Raw genomic sequence first — 25,587 nt, forward strand, 5'->3', positions numbered from 1 at the left:
TGTGGTATTTCCTGTGGCTGTTCCTGCTGCTGTGTGATTTCCAGTTGCTGTTCCTGCTGCTGTTAGATTTCCAGTGACTGATCCTGCTGTTGTGGGATTTGATGTAGCTTTTCCTGCTGCTATTTTGCTGTGGCTTTTTCTGCTGCTGCTGTGGGATTTCTTGTGGCTGTTCCTGCTGGTGAGGGATTTCTTATGGCTGCTTCTGCATTTGTGAGATTTCCAGAGGCCATTCGTGCTGCTGCTGTTGGATTTCCTGTTGCTGTTCTTGCTGCTGTGTGATTTCCTGTGGCTGTTCCTGCTGCTGTGAGACTTCCAGTGGCTGTTTCTGCTGCTGGTGAGGGATTTCCTGTTGCTGTTCCTGCTGTTTTGAGATTTCCAGTGGCCATTCCTGCTGCTGCTGTGGGATATCCTGTGCCTGTTCTTGCTGTTGTGAGATTTCCAGTGGGTTGTCTTGCTGCTGTGTGATTTCCTGTGGCTGTTCCTGTTGCTGTGCAATTTCCTGTGGCTCTTACTGCTGCTGTGGGATTTCCTGTGGCTGTTCATGCTACTGTGCAATTTTCTGTGGTTGTTACCGCTGCTGTGGGATTTCCTATGTCTGTTCCTGCTGTTGTGAGATTTCCAGTGGGTGGTCTTGCTGCTGTGTGATTTCCTGTGGCTGTTCCTGTTGCTGTGCAATTTCCTGTGGCTCTTCCTGCTGCAGTGGGAATTCCTGTAGGTGTTCCTGCCTCTGTGACATTTCTTGTGGCTCTTCCTGCTGCTGTGGTAATTCCTATGGCTGTTCCTGCTTCTGTGGCATTTTCTGTAGCTTTTCCTGCTAGTGTGGGATTTCTGTAGGTATTCTTGCTGCTGTGGCATTTCCTGAAGCTTTTCCTACTGCTGTGGTGTTTCTAGTGGCTGTTTCTGCTGCTGTGCAATTTCCTGTGGGTGTTTCTGCTGCTGTGGGATTTCCTATGTCTGTTCCTGCTGCTGCTGTGGGATATCCTGTGGCTGTTCCTGTTGCTGTGGGAATTTCAGTGGCTGTTCCTGCTGTTGTGAGACAGCCAGTGGCTGTTTCTGCTGCAAGTGAGGGATTTCCTGTTGCTGTTGCTGCTGTTGTGAGATTTCCAGTGGCCATTCCTGCTGCTGCTGTGGGATATGACCTGGCTTTTTCTGCTGCTGTGCAATTTCCTGTGGGTTTTACCGCTGCTGTGGGATTTGCTATGTCTGTTCCTGCTGCTGCTGTGGGATATCCTGTGCCTGTTCCTGCTGTTGTGAGATTTCCAGCGGGGGGTCTTGCTGCTGTGTTATTTCCTGTGGCTGTTCCTGTTGCTGTGCAATTTCCAGTGGCTCTTGCTGCTGCTGTGGGATTTCCTCTGGCTGTTCCTGCTACTGTGCAATTTCCTGTGAGTGTTACGACTGCTGTGGAATTTCCTATGTCTGTTCCACCTGCTGCTGTGGAATATTCTGTGGCTGTTCCTGCTGCTGTGGGATTTCCTGTGGCTATTCCTGCTGCTGTGAGATTTCCAATGGCTGATCCTGCTGCTGTGGGATTTGTTGTAACTGTTCCTGCTACTGTGGAATTTCCTGTGAGTGTTACGGCTGCTGTGGGATTTCCTATGTCTGTTCCACCTGCTGCTGTGGGATATCCTGTGGCTGTTCCTGCTGCTGTGGTATTTCCTGTGGCTGTTCCTGCTGCTGTGTGATTTCCAGTTGCTGTTCCTGCTGCTGTTAGATTTCCAGTGACTGATCCTGCTGCTGTGGGATTTGATGTAGCTTTTCCTGCTGCTATTTTGCTGTGGCTTTTCCTGCTGCTGCTGTGGGATATCCTGTGGCTGTTCCTGTTGCTGTGGGAATTTCAGTGGCTGTTCCTGCTGTTGTGAGACATCCAGTGGCTGTTTCTGCTGCTGGTGAGGGATTTCCTGTTGCTGTTGCTGCTGTTGTGAGATTTCCAGTGGCCATTCCTGCTGCTGCTGTGGGATATGACCTGGCTCTTTCTGCTGCTGTGCAATTTCCTGTGGGTGTTACCGCTGCTGTGGGATTTGCTATGTCTGTCCCTGCTGCTGTGGGATATCCTGTGCCTGTTCCTGCTGTTGTGAGATTTCCAGCGGGGGGTCTTGCTGCTGTGTTATTTCCTGTGGCTGTTCCTGTTGCTGTGCAATTTCCTGTGGCTCTTGCTGCTGCTGTGGGATTTCCTCTGGCTGTTCCTGCTACTGTGCAATTTCCTGTGAGTGTTACGACTGCTGTGGAATTTCCTATGTCTGTTCCAGCTGCTGCTGTGGAATATTCTGTGGCTGTTCCTGCTGCTGTGGGATTTCCTGTGGCTATTCCTGCTGCTGTGAGATTTCCAATGGCTGATCCTGCTGCTGTGGGATTTGTTGTAACTGTTCCTGCTGTTGTGGAATTTCCTGTGAGTGTTACGGCTGCTGTGGGATTTCCTATGTCTGTTCCACCTGCTGCTGTGGGATATCCTGTGGCTGTTCCTGCTGCTGTGGTATTTCCTGTGGCTGTTCCTGCTGCTGTGTGATTTCCAGTTGCTGTTCCTGCTGCTGTTAGATTTCCAGTGACTGATCCTGCTGCTGTAGGATTTGATGTAGCTTTTCCTGCTGCTATTTTGCTGTGGCTTTTCCTGCTGCTGCTGTGGGATATCCTGTGGCTGTTCCTGTTGCTGTGGGAATTTCAGTGGCTGTTCCTGCTGTTGTGAGACATCCAGTGGCTGTTTCTGCTGCTGGTGAGGGATTTCCTGTTGCTGTTGCTGCTGTTGTGAGATTTCCAGTGGCCATTCCTGCTGCTGCTGTGGGATATGACCTGGCTGTTTCTGCTGCTGTGCAATTTCCTGTGGGTGTTACTGCTGCTGTGGGATTTGCTATGTCTGTCCCTGCTGCTGCTGTGGGATATCCTGTGCCTGTTCCTGCTGTTGTGAAATTTCCAGTGGGTGGTCTTGTTGCTGTGTGATTTCCTGTGGCTGTTCCTGTTGCTGTGCAATTTTCTGTGGCTCTTACTGCTGCTGTGGGATTTCCTGTGGCTGTTCCTGCTACTGTGCAATTTCCTGTGAGTGTTACGGCTGCTGTGGGATTTCCTATGTCTGTTCCTACTGCTGCTGCTGTGGGATATCCTTTGGCTGTTCCTGCTGCTGTGGTATTTCCTGTGGCTGTTCCTGCTGCTGTGTGATTTCCAGTTGCTGTTCCTGCTGCTGTTAGATTTCCAGTGACTGATCCTGCTGTTGTGGAATTTGATGTAGCTTTTCCTGCTGCTATTTTGCTGTGGCTTTTTCTGCTGCTGCTGTGGGATTTCTTGTGGCTGTTCCTGCTGGTGAGGGATTTCTTATGGCTGCTTCTGCATTTGTGAGATTTCCAGAGGCTATTCGTGCTGCTGCTGTTGGATTTCCTGTTGCTGTTCTTGCTGCTGTGTGATTTCCTGTGGCTGTTCCTGCTGCTGTGCAATTTCCTTTGGGCTTTGCTGCTCCTGTGGGATTTCCTTTGTCTGTTCCTGCTGCTGCTGTGGGATATCCTGTGGCTGTTCCTGTTGCTGTGGGAATTCCAGTGGCTGTTCCTGCTGCTGTGAGACTTCCAGTGGCTGTTTCTGCTGCTGGTGAGGGATTTCCTGTTGCTGTTCCTGCTGTTTTGAGATTTCCAGTGGCCATTCCTGCTGCTGCTGTGGGATATAACGTGGCTGTTTCTGCTGCTGTGGGATTTCCTGTGGCTGTTCCTGCTGCTGTGCAATTTCCTGTGGGTGTTACCTCTGCTGTGGGATTTCCTATGTCTATTCCTGCTGCTGCTGTGGGATATCCTGTGCCTGTTCTTGCTGTTGTGAGATTTCCAGTGGGTTGTCTTGCTGCTGTGTGATTTCCTGTGGCTGTTCCTGTTGCTGTGCAATTTCCTGTGGCTCTTACTGCTGCTGTGGGATTTCCTGTGGCTGTTCATGCTACTGTGCAATTTTCTGTGGGTGTTACCGCTGCTGTGGGATTTCCTATGTCTGTTCCTGCTGTTGGGAGATTTCCAGTGGGTGGTCTTGCTGCTGTGTGATTTCCTGTGGCTGTTCCTGTTGCTGTGCAATTTCCTGTGGCTCTTCCTGCTGCAGTGGGAATTCCTGTAGGTGTTCCTGCCTCTGTGACATTTCTTGTGGCTCTTCCTGCTGCTGTGGTAATTCCTATGGCTGTTCCTGCTTCTGTGGCATTTTCTGTAGCTTTTCCTGCTAGTGTGGGATTTCTGTAGGTATTCTTGCTGCTGTGGCATTTCCTGAAGCTTTTCCTACTGCTGTGGTGTTTCTAGTGGCTGTTTCTGCTGCTGTGCAATTTCCTGTGGGTGTTTCTGCTGCTGTGGGATTTCCTATGTCTGTTCCTGCTGCTGCTGTGGGATATCCTGTGGCTGTTCCTGTTGCTGTGGGAATTTCAGTGGCTGTTCCTGCTGTTGTGAGACAGCCAGTGGCTGTTTCTGCTGCTGGTCAGGGATTTCTTGTTGCTGTTGCTGCTGTTGTGAGATTTCCAGTGGCCATTCCTGCTGCTGCTGTGGGATATGACCTGGCTCTTTCTGCTGCTGTGCAATTTCCTGTGGGTGTTACCGCTGCTGTGGGATTTGCTATGTCTGTTCCTGCTGCTGCTGTGGGATATCCTGTGCCTGTTCCTGCTGTTGTGAGATTTCCAGCGGGGGGTCTTGCTGCTGTGTTATTTCCTGTTGCTGTTCCTGTTGCTGTGCAATTTCCTGTGGCTCTTACTGCTGCTGTGGGATTTCCTCTGGCTGTTCCTGCTACTGTGCAATTTCCTGTGAGTGTTACGTCTGCTGTGGAATTTCCTATGTCTGTTCCACCTGCTGCTGTGGAATATTCTGTGGCTGTTCCTGCTGCTGTGGGATTTCCTGTGGCTATTCCTGCTGCTGTGAGATTTCCAATGGCTGATCCTGCTGATGTGGGATTTGTTGTAACTGTTCCTGCTGCTATTTTGCTGTGGCTGTTTCTGCTGCTGCTGTCGGGTTTCTATTGGTGTTCCTACTGCTGTGGCATTTCTTGTGGCTGTTCCTGCTCGTGAGGGATTTCCTGTGGCTGTTCCTGCAGTTGTGAGATTTCCAGAGGCCATTCCTGCTGCTGCTGTTGGATTTCCTGTTGCTGTTCTTGCTGCTGTGGGATTTCATGTTGCTGTTCCTGCTGCTGTGCAATTTCCTGTGTGTGTTACCACTATTGTAGCATTTCCTATGTCTGTTCCTGCTGCTGCTGTGCGATATCCTGTGGCTGTGCCTGCTGTTGTGAGATTTCCAGTGTGTTGTCTTGCTGCTGTGTGATTTCCTGTGGCTGTTCCTGTTGCTGTGCAATTTGCTGTGGCTCTTACTGCTGCTGTGCAATTTCCTGTGTGTGTTACTGCTCCTGTGGGATTTCCTATATCTGTTCCTGCTGCTGTGGGATATCCTGTGACTGTTCCTGTTGCTGTGGGATTTCCAGTGGCTGTTCCTGCTGCTGCTGTGTGATTTCCTGTAGCTTTTCCTGTTGCTGTGGGATTTCCTGTGGCTGATCCTGCTGCTGTGGCATTTGATGTAGCTGTTCCTGCTGCTATTTTACTGTGGCTGTTTCTGCTGCTGCTGTGGGATTTCTATAGGTGTTCCTACTCCTGTGGCATTTCTTGTGGCTGTTCCTGCTGGTGAGGGATTTCCTGTGACTGTTCCTATAGTTGTGAGATTTCCAGAGGCCATTCCTGCTGCTGCTGTTGGTTTTTCTGTGGCTTTTCCTGCTGCTGTGGTCTTTCCTGTGGCTGTTCCTGCTGCTGTGTGATTTCCAGTGGCTGTTCCTGCTGCTGTGCAATTTCCTGTGAGTTTTGCTGCTCCTTTTGGGATTCCCTATGTCTGTTCCTGCTGCTGCTGTGGGATATCCTGTGGCTGTTCCTGCTGCTGTGGGATTTCCTGTGTCTGTTCCTGCTGCTGTGGGATTTCCTGTGGCTTCTCCTGCTGTGGTGAAATTTCCTGTGGCTGTTACTGCTGCTGTGGGATTTCCTGTGGCTTTTCCTGCTGGTTAGGGATTTCCTGTGGCTGTTCCTGCTACTGTGAAATTTCCAGTGGCTGTTCCTGCTGCTGCTGTGAGTTTTCCTGTGGCTGTTCCTGCTGCTGTGGGATTTCCTGTGGCAGTTTCTGATGCAGTGAGATGTCCAGTGGCTGTTTCTACTGCTGCTGTGGTATTTCCTGTAGCTGTTCCTGCTGCTGTGATTTTTCCTGTGGCTGTTTCTGCTGCTGTTGGATTTACAGTGGCTGTTCCTGCTGCTGCTGCTGTGGGAATTCCTGTAGATGTTCCTGCTGCTGTGACATTTCTTGTGGCTGTTCCTGCTGCTGTGATATTTCCTATGGCTGTTCCTGCTGCTGTGGTATTTCCAGTGATTGTTCCTGCTGCTGTTGGATTTTCAATGTATGATCCTGCTGCTGTGCGGTTCCCTGTGGCTATTCCTGTTGCTGTGGGATTTCCAGTGGCTTTTACTGCTGCTGTGGGATTTCATTTGGTTGTTTCTACTGTTGTGGGATTTCCTGTGGCTTTTCATGCTGGTGAGGGATTTACTGTGGCTGTTCCTGCTGCTGTGTGATTTCCAGTGGCCTTTCCTGCAGCTGTGAGATATCATACGGCTGTTCCTGCTGCTGTGGGATTTTCAGTGTCTGTTCCTGCTGCTGATGTGGGATTTCTGTAGGTGTTCCTGCTGCTGTGGCATTTCGTCTGGCTGTTCCTGCTGCAGTGTGATTTCCAGTGGCCTTTCCTGCAGCTGTGAGATATCATGTGACTGTTCCTGCTGCTGTGAGATTTCCAGTGACTGTTCCTGTTGCTGCTTTGGGATTTCCTGTGGCTCTTCCTGCCGCTGTGTGATTTCCAGTGGCTGTTCCTGCTGCTGTGGGATTTCCTGTGGCCGCTCCTATCGCTGTGGCATTTCTTGTGGCTGTTCCTGTTGCTGTGGTATTTCCTGTGGCTGTTCCTGCTGCTGTGAGATTTCCAGTGACTGTTTTTGCTGCTGCTGTGGGATTTCCTGAATCTATTCCTGCTGTTGTGGGATATCCTGTGGCTGTTCCTGCTTTGTGGGATTTCCTGTGGCTGTTCCTGCTGCTGTGTGATTTCATGGGATTGTTCCTGCTGCTGTGTGGTTTCTTGTGGCTCTTCCTGCGGCTGCGGGATTTCCAGTGGCTGTTCCTGCTGATGTGGGATTTCCTGTGGCTGTTCCTGCGGCTGTGGTATTTCCTATGGCTGTTCCTGTTGCTGCTGTGGGATTTCCTGTGGCTGTTCATGCTGCTGCTGTGGCATTTCCTGTAGCTTTTCCTGCTGCTTGGGATTTCCAGTGGCTGTTCCTGCTGCTGTGTGGTTTATTGTTTCTGTTCCTGTTGATGTGGGATTTCCAGTGGCTGTACCAGCTGGTGAGGGATTTCCTGTGGCTGTTCCCTCTGCTGTGAGATTTCCAGTGGGTCTTCCTGCTGCTTCTGTGCACCTTCCATTGGCTGTTCCTGCAGCTGTGGGATTTCCTGAGCCTGTTCCTATACTGTGGGATTTTCTGTAGCTGTTCCTATTGCTGTGAAATTTCCTGTGGCTCTTTCTGCTGCTGTGGTATTTCCTAACATTGTTCCTGTTGCTGTGGCATTTCCTGTAGCTGTTCCTGCTGCTGTGTGATTTCATGTGGCTGTTCCTGTTGCTGTGGGATTTCCAGTGGCTGTTACTGCTGCTGTGTGATTTCATGTCATTTTTCCTGCTGCTGTGCGATTTCCAGTGGCTGTTCCTGCTACTGTGCGGTTTCCTGTGGCTGTTCCTGTTGCTGTGGGATTTCCAGTGGCTGTTACTGCTGCTGTGGGATTTCATGTGGCTGTTCCTACTGCTGTGGGATTTCCTGTGGCTATTCCTGCTGCTGTGAAATTTCCAGTGGCTTTTCCTGCGGCTGTGTGATATCATGTGGCTGTTCCTGCTGCTGCTGTGGGATTTCCTCTGGCTGTTACTGCTGCTGTGGTATTTCCTGTGGCTGTTCCTGCTGGTAAGGGATTTCCTGTGGCTGTTCCTGCGGCTGTGGGATTTCCTGTGGCTGTTACTGCTGCTGTGGGATTTCCTGTGGCTGTTCCTGCTGCTGTGGGATTTCCTGTAGCTGTTCCTGTTTCTTGTGGGATTTCCTGTGGCTGTTCCAGCTGCTGTGGGATTTCCTGTGGCTTTTCCTGCTGGTGAGGGATTTCTTGTGGCTGTTCCTGCTTTTCTGACATTTCCAGTGGCCATTCCTGCTGCTGCTGTGGGATATCATATGGCTGGTCCTGCTGTGGTGGGATTTCCTGTGTCTGTTCCTGCTGCTGTGAGATTTGCCGTGGCTTTTACTGCTGCTGTGGCATTTCCTGTGGCTGTTCGTAATGCTTCTGTGGGATTTACTGTGGCTGTTCCTGCAGCTGTGATATTTCCCGTGGCTGTTTCTGCTGCTGTGGGCTTTCCTGTGGCTGCCGCTGCTGCTGTGGGCTTTCCTGTGGATGTCACTGCTACTGTGGGATTTCCTGTGGCTTTTCCTGCTGGTGAGGGATTTCCTGTGGCTGTTCCTGCTACTGTGAAATTTCCAGTGGCTGTTCCTGCTGCTGCTGTGGAATATCCTGTGGCTGTTCCTGCTGCTGTGGGATATCATCTGGCTGTTCCTGCTTCTGTGAGATTTCCAGTTGCTGTTCCTGCTGCTGCTGTGTGATTTCCTGTGGTTGTTGCTGCTGCTGTGAGATATCCTGTGCCTTTTCCAGCTGTTGTGGGATTTCCTGTGGCTGTTCCTGCCGTTCTGCCATTTCCAGTGGCCATTCCTGCTGCTGCTGTGGGATATCATGTGGCTGTTCCTGCTGCTGTGATATTTTCAGTGGCTGTTCCTGCTGGTAAGGGATTTCCTGTGGCTGTTCCGGCTGCTGTGGAATTTCCTGTGGCTTTTCCTGTTGCTGTGGGATTTCCCGTGGCTGTTCCGGCTGCTGTGGGATTTCCAGTGGCTGTTCCTGTTGCTGTGGGATTTCCTGTGGCTGTTCCTGTTGCTGTGGGATTTCCAGTGGCTGTTACTGCTGCTGTGGGATTTCCAGTGGCTGTTACTGCTGCTGTGGGATTTCCTGTGGCTGTTCCTGTTGCTGTGGGATTTCCAGTGGCTGTTACTGCTGCTGTGGGATTTCCAGTGGCTGTTACTGCTGCTGTGGGATTTCCTGTGGCTGTTCCGGCTGCTGTGGGATTTCCAGTGGCTGTTACTGCTGCTGTGGGATTTCCAGTGGCTGTTCCTGTTGCTGTGGGATTTCCTGTGGCTGCTTCGGCTGCTGTGGGATTTCCAGTGGCTGTTACTCCTGTTGTGAGATTTCCAGTGGCTGTTCCTGCTGCTGTGGGATGTCCTTTGGCTGTTCCTGTTGCTGTAGGATTTCCTGTGGATGTTCCTGCTGCTGTGGGATGTCCTGTGGCTGTTCCTGTTGTTGTGCGATTTGCTGTGGCTGTTCCTGCTGCTGTGGGATTTCCCGTGGCTGTTCCTGTTGCTGTGGGAATTCCTTCTAGTCCTCAACTGGAGCAAGAAGGCTGCTGCTGCTGCCGTTATTAAAACCTGCTACTGCAGGACAGCTCCTTGTAAGGCCTAGCAAGTGCTGAAGATGCTGGGAGTGGGACTACAAGGAGAGCTGAGGGGAGAGGACTCCACTGCAGCCAGAGGGGGAGGAATGTTCCTGTGCTGGAGGTGGGTGCCTGAAGGATAGTAAACTCTATGGTTGCATTGCTTGGTTAACTGCAGGGGGTGGGAGGAAGATCTAAGGAGGGAGGGCTGCTAGTGACTGCACTTTAACGGGAAAAGAAACCTGTACCCCACTCTGTCCTCCCTTGCCTGGCCTGGGTTAGCTAGTACTGCCCAGAGCCAGCTGCAGCTCCAGACATTTACCATTGTTCCTGAGTTGTGCCTGGGCAGCGCTGGCTGCTCAGGTGAAGAATCCTCCTCCCCCTTGCAGCAGAACATCGGAACCTCCCCACCACCGCCCACCTCAAGAAACCCCACCCACCGACCTTTGTCCTCTCTGTCTCCCCCTACCCATTCCCCTTTGCCCTGTTTGTAGTGTTGATTTTACCTGTATCGGGGTGGGTGTGGCCCCGATGGTGGTGACAGCATCTTCGTCGGTGGCGGTGCCCGTTCGGGCCACATACACGGTAGCGGGCGGCCTCCTCGGCTCCTGCTTCCCCTGCAGCCCTGTCACCCTTTAGGCTGCTGACCCACGAGCTCGGGGTGAAGTGCTACACCCACCCCACCGTGATGATTGAGGTGTGCATGAAGGCTCTGGCCGGCCCCTTTTCGGCCATAGTCGCAGCCTCCAAGATGCACGGCAAGGCCATATTGTTTTTGAAGGCCGAGCGGGCGGTGCCCACCTCGCCCTCGAAACGGGGCTCATGGTGGGCCTGGTGACGGAGGTCACCACCCGGAGGCTTATAATTATCAAACGTCCCGCCCTCTGTCCCCTCCGCCTCCCCCACCTCCGTCATCTGGAGGAGGTCAGGTCGAGGTTGGCGCCAATCCCGCTCGGCTTGAAGGATGCCAGCCTCCGTCACGTGTGCTCCCTCCGCCGCCAGTTTTTGTATGCCTGGCCCAGGAGGAGTGCACCGGGGGAGCGGGGGGTGGGGTGTTGGGGGGAGGGGTTTTGATGTCGTCTTTGAGGGGGATGCCTATCGCATTTTAAGGTTGGTGGATGGCGTGCAGTGCCATGCCTGCAAGGGAGTGGGGCATGTGAGGAAGGACCGCCAACACTCCCAAGGCTGCCAATACCATCCAGGCAGCTGCAGCTGGCAATGCCGCTCCTCCCAACACCCCCCCCCCCCCAAGCCCCCGCAACCGTTCCATCTCCGTCCCCGCAAGGGGAGGTGCCGCCGGCAGCCATCACCATTTCAGAGGGTGAAGACCTCATGACTTGTGACCCCGCCCCCAGTGTGACGTGGTGGTGGTGTCTCCGCCCCATAAGTCCTCTCTCTGCCCTCTGGTGGGAGCCCAAATCCCCCGTTCCCTTGCGGCACCCTCCTGAGCAAGGCCCCCTCCCACCTCCCCCCGGGGATCAGTGAGGGTCTTGCCCTTGGGGTGGTGCCCCACCCCGACCCACTGTGTGCCCCTGAGGTTCCATCTGACCCACGAGGGGAATGCCTTTGTGGCCCCGGGTCATCGGGCGGTAGTGGCAAGGAGGGCCTCCCGGCTCCCTCCCAACCTTTACCGCCGGGCACTCTGAGCCATCGCTGCCCTATGGCCCATGTCCCAAAGAGGAGACCAGAAAGGACTCCTTTGCCCCTGATCCTTGGGGGGTGAGATCGAGGTGGAGGTGGAGCCGACTGGCCTCTCCAAACCAGCCCCTGTACTCAATACGGGGGGAGTGGTTGGAATCTGGAGGCGACGACCTGGAGGAGGACGGAGCTTCGGTGGTGAGCACTGGGGATGACTTAGAGTCATGGTTGGGCGAGGTGGTGGATCCCCGGTACCCTCCACCAATTCTCCCCTCATCTCTTTACGGGAACTCCAGGATTTTCTAGCGAGTATTCGTGGTCACTGAGACAGGGTCCAGTCAGCCCTAGACCAGTGGCATTCTGTTCCTCTTGTGTTCTGGTCCGCCAGCGAGGCTCTCAAAGCCCCTGGACGGGGTCCACGTACTGGCACTTTAACAACCTGCTGCTGGGGGATGAGAGTTTCCTGGGCTCGTTCCATCGTTTCTGGGCAGGCTGGAGAAGGAAGCGGGGAGGCTTCCCCTCCTTGGGGCTATGGTGGGACGTGGGCAAGGCTCACATCCACGTTTTCTGTCAGGAGTATACGCAGGGGTCGACAAAGAGGCGGAAATCCAGGGTCGAGGAGTTGGAGAAGGAGATGCTGGACCCAGAGGCCTGATGCAGAACCTGGCCCTGCGGCTGGTGTACGATGAGAAGGAGGGCATGCTGCAGGACCTGCAACTCGTCAGGTCCCAGGGCGCGTTCGTGAGGTCACGGATCCGGTTCCCTCTGGACCTGGACCATGGCTCCCCCTTCTCCTACTCACTGGAAAAAAGGTACGGGGTCCGTCAGCAGCTCCTTACGCTGCTGGCCAAAGATGGACCCCTTGTCTTATAGCCAGAGGGCATCAGGGCCATTGCCAAATCCTACTACATTGCCCTGTTCTCTCCGGATCCATCCAGCGAGGACGTTCGCGGAGGTTTGTGGGACGACCTGCCGCAGGTCGGCCTGAAGGGGGCCGGAAAGGTTGACTCCCCTTTAAGTCTGGGGGAGGTTGTTGCCAGCGATCACCGGTAACGGTTATTGGCTTCGTACACAGAGGAGAAGAGTCAATTCTCTCTTAACTCTAAATTCACTTTATTCACGTCGTTAGATCATCCACATATAGCTTATATGTCTGGTTAAATATAGACATGCAGTTTGCAGCTGGTTATACAGTTTTATACCCAAAGCTGAGATCTAAACGCACACCCACTAAGTTTCTCTGACACTCCCTGAGTGGTCACAGAATATAAAAGCTAATACCCGAGAAGGAGGGCTGATGCTGGCCAGGGGTTCTGTTCCCTCTCTCTTGCGTCTCTATGGTGCTGACGTAGGTTCTTCTGCTTCTGCAATGGTTGGTGTCCGGAGTCTCGCTGCTTCACGCCTGAAATCCTTCCAATATTATACTGAATCTTATCTCTTCAAGCTGTACTGTCTCTCTCCCATTGGGTTAGGCCTGCTTGCCTGATCTGTGGCATATTCTCATTGGCTCTGTTCCAAGACTTGCAGTATCACCTCGTTCCTCCTTTTCTAAATAAGGACTCATCACATTTCCTTTGTCTTCAAGACACTCAGCTACTTCAAAACCGGTTCTAGCCAGTTCAGCCAATGCCTGGACTCAGGTTTCAAAAGTTGCTCAGGCCAATGACTGGACTCAGGTTACTTCAGGTCAAAAGTTGCTTTTGCCTGTGTCAGCAGTTCAGCTGCAGCCCCTGGCCAACAAGCTGACCGGCGACCTCGACAGCCTTACCTGGGGCAAATCCCCGGGGCTGGAGGGGCTGACCGTGTAGTTCTTCAGTGTGCTCCTGGGGAATGACTATGTGGGGGTCCTGGGGGAGAGTATCGTGACTGGGGAGATGCCCCTCTCATGGCGCAGGGCTGTGATTGCCAAAAAAGGGGGATCTCTGCCACCTCAAGAACCCTCTGCACGGTTTACAAGATATTTGCGAGGGCAATGCCTTCTCATCTTGGCACCATGCCAGACCACATAGAAACATAGAAACATAGAAAATAGGAGCAGGGGTAGGCCAATTATCCCTTCGAGCCTGCTCCGCCATTCATTATGATCATGGCTGATCATCCAACTCCATAGCCTGCTCCTGCTTTCTCCCCATACCCTTTGATCCCTTTCAGCCCAAGAGCTATATCTAACTCCTTCTTGAAAACATACAATGTTTTGGCCTCAACTCCTTTCTGTGGTAACAAATCCCACAGGCTCACCACTCTCTGGGTGAAGAAATTTCTCCCCATCTCATGATTCACCCTGACCTGACCTACATAGTCCCAGGCCATATAATCGTTGATAATATCCATCTAGTCCTGGATATCATCCACTTTGTCCAAGGACTGGTCTGTCGAGCGTCTTCCTTTCCCTTGACCGGGTGAAGGCGTTCGACAGGGCCACAAATGTTTATTCGGGACTCTGCAAGCATTTGGGTTTGGGGCGCATTTTGTTGCCTGAATCTGACTTCTATACGCTCCCACAGAGTGTCTATTTAAGGTTAACAGGTCCCTGACGGAGCCCCTTCACCTTGGGAGATGAGTGTATCAGGGCTGCCCCCTGTGTGGCCAATTGTATTCTATTTGCGTGGAGCCTTTCCTGTGCCTCTTGCAGAGGAGGTTGTCGGGATTGGTTCTGCGCAGGTTGGGCATCAGGGTGGTCCTCTCGGCTTATGCCAATGACGTGTTCCTCACATCACTGATCCGGCTGACTTGCAGAGGATACGCGAGTGTCAGGAGGTCTACTCTGCCACATCCTCTGCCAGGATCAAGTGGGACAAGTGCTCTGGACTCCTGGTCAGTTAGTGGCAGATGGATCCTCTACCCAAGGAGCTTAGGCCTTTCATCTGGAGCAGTACCAGCCTCCTCTACCTGGGAGTCCACCTCAGCCCTGCTGAGGAATCCTGGCCGACGAGCTGGCAGGAGCTGGTAGCCAAAGTCACTACTTACCTGTAGCGCTGGACAGGACTGCTCCGAGTGCTTATTTACCAGGATCAAGTTCTGGTCATAAACCAGTTGAGTGCCGCCATGATATGATACCGGCTGGTCATTTTGACCCATCCCCCAGACTTTGTCACAAAAATCCAGAGAATGCTCGTCAACTTCTTCTGGGACAAAAGGCTGCCCTGGGTCACTGCTGAGGTTCTGAGTCTCCTGCTTAGGGAGGGTTTCAGGTGCTGGTGTTCCTACGCACCCAAGTGGTGACTTACCGCCTTCAGGCCCTGCAGCAATACCTTAACGTTGAGCCCCCTCCCATTTGATGAGCCCTACTGGCGTATTTCTTCCACCAGGTGCACGGCCTGAATTATGACGTGCAGCTCTCGTTTGTTGACTGGAGGGGCCTCGGTGGCTCCTTGCAGATATTGTCTGTCTTTTACCAGGACCTGATCAAAGTCTGGAACATGGTTGCCTCGCAATGCAGCTCTCCACCATCAGGAGTAGCGGCTATCGTCAGAGAGCCACTGCTCAGGAATCCGCCCCTCTGCCCTTTTCAGTGGCTGGCAGAAAGAAGGGCTGTGGCTACTGGGGTGGGCAGGATTGGGGACGTGCTGGATGGCGGAGGAATGGACTGGATCTACCACGGGAGTTGGTGCATTGCACATCCATAGACGTCCGGCTTGTGGCCAATGCTGTACAAGACCTTAGGATGGCCGTGCTCGGCCCCAACGTCATTCTGGGTCTTGAGATAGCGCAGGTGCACGGTAGTCTTCCATCCGAACGTACCCCTGTTCGGACAGAATTCCACATTGGCCCCAAGCCCCAAACTCTCCCTCGAGAGCCCAGTGTCTGCAAATTTGGGAAAATTCCACACCCCTGGAGTGGGATTGGAACCGGGAAATTCAGAGGCAAATATGCTACATGCTACCAACTAAGTCACAGCTGACACCCACAATGCTGCCCTCTCCAGTTGCCTAAGTAATTAGCTGTCATCATCTCTTTCTATTAGAGATCCTAGATACCTTGAGGGGTACCACTCTGCAGGCATGGGGCAAGTTGAGGAGGCAGACTTCCATGACCAAAATAGCACAGCCGGCTCTGGAATTGAACCCACAAAATAGTATCATTTTGTATCATATTCTAGGCAACTGAGCTAACTGACCCACACCTCAACGGAGCAAAGCGGCCAACACTACTATCACTGCAACAAGATGCAACACTTCACCACCAAACCTGAGCCATATGTTAATCAGGTAAATGAATATGCAGCTTCTGCATCTCAAAGTTTACAGTTTTTTGGTATCCTTTAACCAGATATCGACACTTCCCCCTCAAAAAATAAGTCCAGAAATGTCATCAAGGGAGAAAAATAAACTCATGCAAGTTGATAAGAGCCTCTTGTCTATAACATCTTTCACAACAGAGTGATCTGCACTACATAAGATGATGCCAGTGGCCTAGTTGGATGCTCAAACAGTCCATTCTTCCCTGAGCAGATGCACAACTCAGACTGGTGTATCCTGTAGCCAATAACAGCAATTACACAACCCCACAAAATGTCATTTTCTGAAACGTGAAAAGCAGTCATTTCTAAAACACTTGAAAAGTCATTACCAGCCCAGCTTTCTCTCAGTAGCTTTGCAATACTCAGTGACTTAATGAGATAATGTGTTCTATAGACTTGAGGCTACTCGGGCTTTGGGAGAAAGGTGAATGGTTTGCTCGTGTCTGATTGCCATTAATTTGAGAAATCACAAGAAAACATCTGCTGTAATGTCCTCAAGAGATTGCCTGTTAATAAACTCTCTGTGATATCAAGAGTTTTAATTTATGGAGAGCGTTATTCGGATTTTATTTTGAATCCCTAATAAACACAAGGACCACATTTCCTATCATCTACCTTTTTTTTTGTTGGGGGTGCTGCCATGGCTTTTTTGAAGACTGGCATAATAGGTATTAGGTTTTTTGATCCTCATTCGACCAAATACAAGGCACCAGAAGTGATACTGGTGTTGGTCGAGGGATAAATGTGGGCCAGGATCCCAAGGGGGAGCTCCTGTGCTCTCTTCAAAGTGGTGTGATCAAAACGTTTTGTCAGCTTGAAATCTATCCAAAATGTGACACCTCTGACAGGGCAGCACTCCCTCAGTCTGGCACTGCACTTTCAGTCTAGATTTTATTCTTAAATTCCTGGATTGGAGCTTGAACCTACAACCTTCTGACTCATAGTTGAAAGTGCTACCCACTGAGCCAAGGCTGGCATAGGCATGCAGTCCCTCATTAAAAGAAAAAGATACGGTAGTTGAATTTTTGGCAATTCAGGGAACAATTTTTTGAACTGTTTAGTTTTGCACAGGACTGAGTGTGGGTAAATGATCAGTAAAATCAGTGTTTTCATTGCTTCTTTGCTTTAGTGTCTGTGAAGTGATAACAATGAAATCTCCATTATTACCCAGTGAGGCACTGTCATAATGCTCAGGTTTTCTGTATTGTGCTCAATTTTATTCAGAAATTTCTGATTTACAGCCAATTAGCTTGGAAAACCTCAGCTAGCTGGAACATATTGTTTCACTGTACTGGCATTATTTTCCTTTTAGAAATAGGCAATAAATGCTGCCTTTGCCAGTGGGCCCACATCCTGTGAATGAGTAAAAATAATATACATCGCTAATTGGAAAAACATTAATATAGATGAAGATTGGGTGTGTAGTTGGAAAAAAATACTTCTTTCTAGATTAGTGTCAGGTAATACATTCTGGGAGGAAGAATAATGAGGTCACATATACTTTGGAGAATCAGTGCCTAAGTGGGGTGAGGGATCTTGGGTTACAGGCACATAAAGCATTAGAAACAATGACTTGGTTAATAAAACCATAAAATAGCAAACAAAGCACCAGGGTTCATTTCTGGTGGGATAGAATTGAAAAGCAGGGAAGTTATGCAAAATTTTTAAAGAAAGGTTAGATCACACTTGGAATACTGAGAACAGTTCTAATCCCTGTATTACAAAAAGGATATTGAGGCACTAGGGAAGGTGCAAAAAAAGATTGACCAGAATGATCCAAGAAATGAGAAGCTATACCCATCAGGAAAGATTGAATGATCTGGGGCAACAAGGACAAGGGGTGGGATTTTGACTGGCTTTGACATCAAGGCAGCAGTTGACCGAGTGTGGCACCTGGGAGCATGAGAAAAACTAGAGTCAATGGGGGAATCAGGGCAAAAACTCTCCGCTGGTTGCAGCCACACCCAGCGGAAAGGAAGATGGTTGTGGTTGTTGGAGGTCCAGTTCCAGGACATCACTAAAGGAGTTCCTCAGGGTGGAGTCCTAGGCCCAGCTGTCTTCAGCTGCTTCATCAATGACTTTCCTTCCATCATAAGGTTAGAAGTGGGGATTCCCACTGATGATTGTACAATGTTCAGCATCGTTCGCGAGTCCTCAGATACTGAAGCAGTCCATGTCCAAATGCAGCAAGACCTGGACAATATCCAGGCTTAGGCTGACAAGTGGCAAGTAACATTCACACCACACAAATGCCAAGTAATGACCATCTCCAACAAGAGAGAAGCTAACCATCGCCCCTTGACATTAATGGCATTACCATCGCTGAATCCCTATCAACATCCTGGGGGTTACCATTGACACCAGAAACTGAACTGGACTAGCCATATAAACACTGTGGCTACAAGAGCAGGTCAGAGGCTAGGAATCCTGTGATGAGAAACACTCCTCCTGACTCCCCAAACCTATCCATCATCTACAAGGCACAAGTCAGGAGTTTGATGAAGAGTCTCCACTTGCCTAGATGAATGCATCTCCAACAACATTCAAGAAGCTTGATGTCATACAGGACAAAACATCCACAAAGATCCACTCCCTCCACCACTGATGTACAGTGGCAGCAAGATGCACAGCCGGAAATCACCAAGGCTCCTTAGAAAGCATCCTTCAAACCCACGATCAATACCATATATGGAAGGACAAGGGCAGCAGGCACATGGGAAAAGCACCACCTCAAAGTTCTCTTCCAAGCTACTCATCATCCTGACTTGGAAATACATTTTTGTTCCTTCACTGTCGCTGGGTCAAAATCCTGGAACTCCCTCCATAACAGACTGTACGTGCACCTACACCACAAGGACTGCAGCAATTCAAGAAAGCAGCTCACCACCACCTTCTCAAGGGCAATTACCAATGGGCAATAAATGCTAGCCCAGCTAGCCGCCCCCACATCCCCTGAATGAATAATTTTTTTAAAACTCCTGGTCCCGCCCGCCATTGGAATCGTCTGATTCAGCCAAAAGTCAATGGACGTGGTGAATCCGGCCATGATGGGGCCAGAGAATCCTGGCCAAGAATGGGGAGTTACCTAATGGGGATCTTTAAGATAATAAAAGGGGTTGATAGGATTGACATAGAGAAAGAGTAAGGGGAGCGGTTAAAATGTGGGACTTACTAACAGAAAGGATTATTATGTTTTAGTTACTATAATACTGGGGCTAAAAAGTTTGAATTATGAGACAAGGTTGCATAGACTGGGCTTGTATTCCCTTGAATATTAAAGATTATGAGGAGATTTAATTGAGGTGTTTAAGGTGATTATAAGTGTTGATTGGCCAGGCAGAGAGAGATGTTTTTCTCTGGTAGGGGGATCAGGAGCAAGAGGGCATAACTTTAAAATTAGAGCAAATCTGTTAAGGGGAGATGTCAGGAAGCACTTCCCCTGACATAGGGTAGTGGAAGCACAGAACTCTCCACTAAAAAGCTGTTGAAACTGGCAGTCAATTAAAAATTTCAGAACTGGGATTTTTGTTAGGCAAGGGTATTAAGTGTTATAAAACCTAGGTAGATGGGCGCAGTTAAGATACAAATCAGCCATAATCTGAATGAATGGAAGAACAGACTTAAAGGTCCAAAAGACCTGCTCCTGCTCCTGTGATCCTAAATTGCTCAGGGTTTACAAAGTTTAAGATTTAGCTCACGAAATATGAATCATAATCCATTAGCATCAATACAATTCATCAAACTAAGAGTTCTTTATACAAATTCATTTTGTTAAAATACCTTCGTTGTGTATCTCTTTAGCCAGTAAGTTGAAACTAATTTGGAAACTTTACGAGGCAATCCAATTGCTAATCAATGGGAAACTTACACATTTAGCTAAAAAGTAAGATAGACCCCTTAAAAATGCCCATCAAATAAATTTAAGAATCAACAAATTTAAGGCGGAATCGTCCCAGATTTGCACTAAGTGCGGTAGCAGGTGGGTAAATCGATGTTTACCCGCCGGCTGTGAGGGCGGGTTTTCATGCTGTATCGTCCCAGAGCCACCATGTTAATTATGCACTCTCGGGAAACGTGCCATTTCTATGGTGGGCGGACTCTCATTCGTCCACCCACCATCATCCTGCCATTGCATCATGACGGGCACCATGTTTAAAGTCCAGCTGCAAGCATGCATCTCAGTGCTTCCAGACCACCACTGCTGCATGGAAGACATGGTCCTGCAACTGAAGGAGACTGCAGCCCCCAGGTTCAACGACGCGTCCCTTGAGCGCCTTTTGGATGCCGTGGAGGCCCGACAGGATATCCTCAACCCTCACTCTGGCCACAGGTTAGGCAGCAAAAGCACTGACCCGGTTTGAGGAGCACTGGCAGCAGTGGTCAGCGCTAACACCGTTCAAAAGAGGACAGCCACCCAGTGCCGCAAGAGGATGAATGATCTCTTTCGTCCTGCCAGGGTAAGTCACTCTTCTCATCACTCTCAACTCACACACTCACAAACCCATTGCACATCCACAGGGATCTCACTCACTGCCAGTTCAAGGGACAGCACCATTCACTCTCACACACTCACCATCATTGGCCTCATCCCATCCATGGGATCACTCACCATCCACTCAAGCCAGGCTTACTTATCATCTGGCCTGGCAGGCTTTCTGCTTACACTCTTTCCACCTCTACTCATGCAGGACAAGCTGGCACACAACAACAGGGAAAGGTCATAGAACAGTGGAGGAATGCCTGAGATCAAGGCCCTCACCGACTTTGAAAATAGAGCCACCCAGCTGGCATGGCAAAGATCAGGACTGTTCCTGTACTGACAGTGAGGTCGTCGCTGCTCTATCAAATGAGGGTCCAGCAGGGCAACAACCATCAGACAACCATGCCGTGTGTAAGGTGCCCTGTTTCACAGGCCACTTTCACGCACTAATTATCTCGCCTTGCTTCTGCAGGCACATCTGGGAAACTGCCAAGAGAGGCCATGACCCAGGCTGTCCAAACAAGCCCTGAAGACACCTCGGAGGAGGAATCTGAAGGCACCCTCCTTGAAGTCCCTCCACCAGCACAGAGACACACACCTCGGTGGGACCTAGCTTTAGATTAGCCCAGGGAACACAATCTGGTGAGCACATCGCACTGTCTGATCCACAGAAGACGGCGCCGGGACTTCCCAGGTGTCCGGCACTCGGAGAACTGTTGGAGACCAGAAACATGCTGAGTCCGAGTCAGGTGACGAGCCTCTGGAATTGGCCAAGTCACAGTCACTGGAGCTGCAAAAGCAAACTCGGGAACAACAGGAAGGGTTGTCCACTGCACTCCTCAGATTGTAAGGCACGATGGAGGAGTCATGTTGTGTAACTTTTTAATTTTTAAAATGATTTTTTTCCATATCTCTTCACCTCTCTGAGGCAGCTCTGTGCCTCAGGGAGATTATGAAGTGTTCACTCATGCGCATGGGTGAAGTTCGCACTCGGCCCCACACAGACAGCGTTCAGCACTGCCATTAGCGTTTCATACTGAGCGGGCCTTAATTGACCGCCAGCATGAAATCACAGTCCGGTGCCGATCGAGGACAGCGGTCAGCTTCCTGACTGCCCCGCAAAGCCTGCCCGCCAAGGGCAAAATTCTGCCCATAGTGTTGAACACCTCTGTCAGATGCCCTCCTAACTTTCTCTGTGCTAGCCACAAGGACTCCTGTTTCTATGCCCTCTGATTCCTGACATTGGATTAAACCTATACTGCATCCCCTCAACACTGTTGGCATTCTCTCTTACGTAGAACACCCAAAAACTACAGCCAATGGGCTTAGCGTACAGGAGCAGCAAATAAAGGAAACAAAAGATTGGCACTCTATCCCTTTGAGCTGTTTCCTTACTGGGAGCAAAGGATCAATTAATTGATGTGAAGGAATATAGATATAATTAGGTGGTAAAGAGAGCATCAGGTAGAATTCAGATATAATTAGGGCATTACATTTTCGGAATAAGGGTTCCCCTAACAGAAATAAATTGTCACTCTTTTGAAAAGCAGAAATGGGTTAGGGGTGCAGGATTTTTAGCTCGGTGTGCAGGCACAATCGGCGGGCTTGGGAACGGCTTGGGACCAGGCTGCCACCCACAATCGGCACCCCAACTGCGATTTCACGCTGACTGGCCAATTAAAATGCTCAGCACTGCCACGGTCGGGGGGGTGCGGGAGGAGGGCGGGCACCGATATAAGCAGGTGGGGAGTGTGGAATGAAAGCCTCCCTGACGGCAGAGAGCTGCCTCATGGGGCTGACGAATTTAAAACCAATAAATAAAGATTTTAAAATCCGGAAAAAAAAAAGGCCCATGCATCAGAATCAGTCACCTGAACATATACATGGTGAAAATTCTGCCCATGCATTTTATTTCAATATTTAATAAAAGCAACCTCATCCTGCCCTCGGATGAGGTTCCATCAAAAATGCAAAGTCCGCCTGGCAGATTTGCCCATCTGCCGGATCATGAAAAATCGGGGACAATTGGAACTTTAATGGGCTTACTTGCCCTCTTAGTTGTTGGCGGGCCTGCTTCCGACTTTGGCGCACCCGCCAACTGAAATATTGCGTGAGTGCGGGATGGCGTCAGGATGCTCGCTCCACGTCATCACGTGCTATTTTACGCTTGAGCGGTTAAGGCACACATCCACACGTCCAGGAAAAATACTGCCTGCTAATTTTTTTTTTGAAACTGTGGCATAAAGTTACTAAACAAATTCACAAGAGTCTACTGATGAACTTTTAACATAAAGGATAAAACATGCATTAAACAAGAAAAAAAAATCTATATTACACCAGGCAAAGTTGGAAAGGTCTCAACGCAAATAGAAGAAGATGGTTCCCATTCACTGTCCTTTTACCCCAGCAATACCCTTACAGATGCACAAGCCAGTGAAGATTTACCACCATCTTGACGCCAAGGCTCCTTGCTTGGGCTGGCACAGTTGCAAACAGTTTTCTTCTGGTGGATTTCTGAGCATTCACTCGATACTTTTCACCCAACCGGTATCTCTCCCAAGACACCAAAAATTGCATTCTGAACTCATTGGGCTGAATTTTACGCTGGAGTATTTTACATTCCCGCTGAAGTCAATAGAGATTAGAATGGCTCCCTGTATTTTATAGCCCCCATCCCAGTCCCAAAGTGGTGTAAAATTCCATCTATTCCTTCAACTGCAGAGCAAACTCAGTCCCCCAGTAGCCTTGTAGTATTTCTAATCTGAGAGCTTGGAACACCTGCCTTCACTCTCTGATATGCACACTCTGAACTCCTTTCTGTCTTTCCCTGTGTCTCTGTGTGTCACTGGACTCCATTCACTCAGAAACAGTACAGTTTTTTCTACTTTGTGTTTTCTTTCAAAATCACTAAACTTCTAACTCCTTTTAACCCATCTCTTCAACTTGAAGGACAGAATTTTACACTCAGCATGCGGACACACGCCCGACACACCCAAGCGTAAAATGATGCACGAAGGTGTCGAGCGTGCATCCCGAAGTCATCATGCACACGCACGATGTTTCATTCGGCAGGCGTGCGCCAGAGTCGGCTGCGCACTGGCTGATAATTGAAAGGCCTATTAAGGCCATTAACAAGCTAATTAAAACCAAATTTATGCTGCCCGTCCAACCTTAAAGTTGGTGGGCAGGCGAAAAGGCCAAGCAGGATGAGGTTTCCTAAAGCAAGCAAACATTACCTAAACACTTTAGTTCTGAATTAAAAACATGTCCCAGCTCATGTGACCGAGTCACATGAGGGGGCATGTTTTAAATTTATTTTTACTGTCTTCATTAATTTTTTTTAAAAAGGGCTTCAATCTCTCTGAGGCAGCTCTATGAGGCAGCTCTATGCCTCAGGGAGATTGAGGCGCTCTTTCATGTGTATGCAGGAACTGTGCACCAGGACTACTCTCCCTCCTCCCCCTGCCCGCACAGATAGCGTTGAGCGCTGCCACTCGTGGTCTACGCAGGGTGGACCTTAACTGGCCCGCCTGCGTGAAATCGCGGAGCGGAACCGAACGTAGGCAGCGATCAGCTTCCCGACCGCCCATGTCCGCTCCTGCCGAGCCCACTTGACGAGGGAAAAATTCTGGCTCAAGAGTTGTAAAACCTCATTAAAAATGTATGTATAGGAACAAATCTAGAAAACCTGACCTTTTTGTTAGGAAGCCATCCATGATTCTTAGCACCAAGGCTCACAAACAAAATCAAAATGAAACTCAAACCATGTTTAACTTTTCTTAACACACAAATATAAAAATAAATTCAACTTAAAAATTATATTTTCCAATAATTTATGTAGATTTTTTTTTCCCACCTATGTCCATTATTTTTAAATCTTGTATGCCCTGCTATTCTTTCCACCCCACCCCCACTAGAGCTGTACCTTGAGTGCCCTACCATCCATTCTTAATTAGCACATTCGTTTAGATAATATCACCACCTTCAACACCTCTTTGTTCCTTTGTCTGTGACATCTTTTGATTATCTGCTCCTATCACTGCTTGCTTGTCCCTACAACCACACCGCCCCCCTCCACTTCTCTCCCCCTACCACCTTAAACCAGCTTATATTTCACCCCTCTCCTAATATTCACTCAGTTCTGTTGAAGGGTCATGAGGACTCGAAATGTCAACTCTTTCTTTCTCTGCCGATGCTGCCAGACCTGCTGAGTTTTTCCAGGCAATGCTGTTTTTGTGTTAAAAATTATATATTGTTCCTAACACCTCCCCACAGAAATAAAACAATGGTAAGGCATCTTTAAGAGGCATTTTCATTTTCTATTACAATCTTCTCTTATCACTATCTCTATTTCACTTATACAGATCTTACTCCAGCAGAAACAGTGTATTCACATCAAATATACAAGGACTTTTCCATAAAAATCATATTTTACATGAGCCCTTTCTGATCACAGCATCCCTGTTCCTCTATATTTGCTCTTGATAAAGCATCTGCTTTGGGATTGTCTCTTCCCCCTACATGAATGCGATTCAATTCATGAGGTTGCAGCATTAAACTCCAACAAAATAGTCTCAGGATCTTAGAGTGAAACTTTGCTAAAAAATGTCAGAGGGTACGGCCATATAAATGACAGTCCCTGCAGGGTTGTTAGATATGTAGATGTCAAAATGTTTTAAAGCCAGCACCAAAGTCAAATTCTCTTTTTCCACAATTGAGAACTTCTGCTGGCAAGAACTCAACTTTCAAGAAAAATAACTGATTAGCCATTTGATCCCCGTTTTGGCCTCCTGTAATAAAACTGCACCAAGGTCTATGTCGCTGGCATCAACAGGCAGTTTAAGTGGCTTAGCATAATTCAGTGCTGCCAAAACCAGTGCACTTGTCAGTAAAGCTTTCAAGCTGTCAAAGGCACTTGGACACTACTTTGTCCATTCAAATTTCTTTGCCATTTTTTAACAAGCTTGTCAGGGGAGCCATTACAGTGCTGAAATTCAGGACAAACTTCCACGCATGCTGTACACCTCAAAGCCTCTCATTTTGTCTTAGACACTGGAAGATCCACCATAGTTCTTATTTTCACTTCCCTAGGCATTACTTGGCCTTGTCCCACAGTGTGGCCCAAATAAGTTACTTTCACTTTGGCAACTTGACTTTTTGCAAAGTTTATGACCAAATTGGCTCTTTTGAACCAAATCAAACAATTTATTCAAGTGATGTAATGTTCCTCCCAGGTTTGGCTGAACACAGCCAAATCATCAATATTTATCACACAGTTGCAAAAGCCTTCAATTACCTTGTTGGTTAATGTTTGAAAAGTTGCTGGTGCATTTTTCATTCCAAAAGGCATGACTGTACATTCTTAAAGTCCATCCGGGGTTATGATAGCTGTTATTTCTTTGGCCGTATCGACCAATGGAACTTGCCAATATCCCTTCAAAGATCAGTTTTTATAGCGAACATTGGCTTTCCAACCTTCTCAGTACAGTTTTCTAATTGTGGAATTGGATATAAATCCGCCTTTTTTACCACATTAACTTGTGATAAAACTTTACATATTCACTGCGACCCATCTCGTTTTGGCAGCACTAAAGTAGGTGAACCCCAGCTACTGTGACTCAGTCCAATAATGTCATTTCCCATCATGAACTTGATCTCTTCCCTCACTTGGGCTAACTTTTTTGGATTTAGTCTGTAAGGATGTTGCTTTATGGGTAATGCATCC

The sequence above is a fragment of the Carcharodon carcharias genome, chromosome 9 (assembly GCF_017639515.1).
Source record: "Carcharodon carcharias isolate sCarCar2 chromosome 9, sCarCar2.pri, whole genome shotgun sequence".
Lineage (NCBI taxonomy): Eukaryota > Metazoa > Chordata > Chondrichthyes > Lamniformes > Lamnidae > Carcharodon > Carcharodon carcharias.